The 1,991-nt window shown below is 42.5% G+C and overlaps 1 pseudogene; it reads right to left on the bottom strand.

Annotated features, from left to right (window-relative positions):
• Positions 1-1,018: 1,018 nt before the first annotated feature.
• LOC142837711 (rRNA-processing protein FCF1 homolog pseudogene) lies at positions 1,019-1,618 on the bottom strand (annotated as a pseudogene).
• Between the last annotated feature and the right edge of the window lie 373 nt (positions 1,619-1,991).

The raw sequence follows: 1,991 nt of genomic DNA, 5'->3' as shown, positions 1-1,991 counted from the left end.
GTGTTTTAACTATATGATGATAGGTTCTTTGTTCTCATGACATGTAGGTTGGTTGGTTGATTGGTTGGTTGGCTGGCTGGCTGGCTGGCTGGCTGGTTGGTTGGTTGATATTGGGTCTCACTATGTACCTGGAATGGCATGGATCCTCCTGCCTGCCTGAGGCCCGCAGTACTGGCATTAGATTTATGCAACACTGCATCCAGCTTTATTATTTCTACTTTTAAAAATAAGAAACACTCTTACAACCTAGAGAGTTTTTCTGTCTGCATTAAATGTATGTTGACCAAAAATCAATATGTTAATTAATGCAGTACAGCCATGATATCGACATAAATAATCCTGATGGAAAATTGCTTCTCATTTGTATCAGTTAAAACAACAAAAATTATGCCAATAGTACTATTAAAATTTCAGCTTGAGCTGGGTGCAGTGGTATATGAGTTTAATCCCAGAATGTAGGAGGTAGAGACGATCAGGAGCTCAGTATTATTATCATCAGCTACAGAGCTAACCTGGACTACATGAGCGCCTTTCTCCAAAAAAGAAAAGCAAACAAAAGCGATGCTTTCAAGTTAGCACTTGGGAAGAAGAACAGAAGGATCTCTGTGAGTTCAAGGCCAGCCTGGTCTACATACGAATTCCAGTCAGCCAGAGCTGTCTAGTGAGACCCTATCTTGAAAAAACAAAATTTTAACTATTTTTATATTAAATCAAATGTTTATTAAAACTGTACTATTAGCATCGCAGTCAAATTTGTGTGAAATCGGGGCTAGAGATATGGCTTGGTGGTTAAGAGCACTGGCTGCTCTTCCAGAGGTCCTGAGTTCAATTCCCAGCAACCACATGGTGGCTCACAATCATCTGTAGTGATATCTGGCGCCCTCTTCTGGCATGAGGGCGTACATGGAGGCAGAATGTCATATAATAAATAAATTTTATTTTTTTATGATAAAAAAACAACAGAAAGTGTGTTTAATTAACTGACAACAGAGAAAGCTGGTAAAGAAACGCAGGTGAATGTGGTCAGGTAAGAATTAGAACCGAGGAGCTCCATAATCGTCTGGCATCCGTTCAATGTTGTACCTATGGTTAGAAATGTACATGATAGGAACTCCAGGGATCTTTCGGATTCTTCGTTTGAGGTCGCGATCAACTGTAGCCACAATGTGGCACTTGTGCTGAGTGACTCTCTGTACCAAGCAGTCATCAGCATAGATTCCTTTGTGTGTACACCGAAGTCGGTCAAATCGTGGGTCCTTGGCGATTCTCAGTGCCACTCGGTACTTCTGGCCCAATTTCTCAATTTCAGCCATCACACAATCAGTTATACAAGGGGTACACTTGGCGTACAGACAGTCCATCATGGACTGCACTAAGTCGAGTTTGGCTTTGATGGAAAAGTTGATGATGTTGGTATCAACAAGGATGTGGTACGGTGGACCCAGCTGTGCATTGTACTGGAAGAAAAGCAGAAAGGATGTTGGGGGACTTCTCTTCCCTTCAGCGCACTGGGATCTTTCTTCGCTTTCTTTTTAGGCTTTAATCTATCCTTTTCTTTAAGTCTCTCATCTCTGAGACTAAGCTTTCGCTTCATGGTCGCATATCTTCTTGTTTTCTTTTCTTTTTTTTTTTTTTGGTTTTTGAGACAGGGTTTCTCTGTGGTTTTGGAGCCTGTCCTGGAACTAGCTCTTGTAGACCAGGCTGGTCTCGAACTCACAGAGATCCGCCTGCCTCTGCCTCCCGAGTGCTAGGATTAAAGGCGTGCGCCACCACCGCCCTGCTCTTCTTGTTTTCTTTTGCTTCCCCATGTTCACGCTGCACTCCTGTTTCTTCTGGAATCGCTTACCAATAAATAAATTTTAAAAAATTGTGTGAAATCATGCATTCACTGAGCCTGACAGACAGAATGGCCACTTAAGGAATGCTTTTAAGACCTGGGTAAGGGGTGAAGGAGGGGAAGATCTGGGAAGAGTTGGAGGAGGGGAAAGCCA

This window comes from Microtus pennsylvanicus, chromosome 18 (assembly GCF_037038515.1).
Source record: "Microtus pennsylvanicus isolate mMicPen1 chromosome 18, mMicPen1.hap1, whole genome shotgun sequence".
NCBI classification, from domain to species: Eukaryota; Metazoa; Chordata; class Mammalia; order Rodentia; family Cricetidae; genus Microtus; species Microtus pennsylvanicus.
The sequence above is the reverse complement of the archived record's forward strand: the minus strand, read 5'-3'. Positions and strand labels throughout refer to the sequence as shown.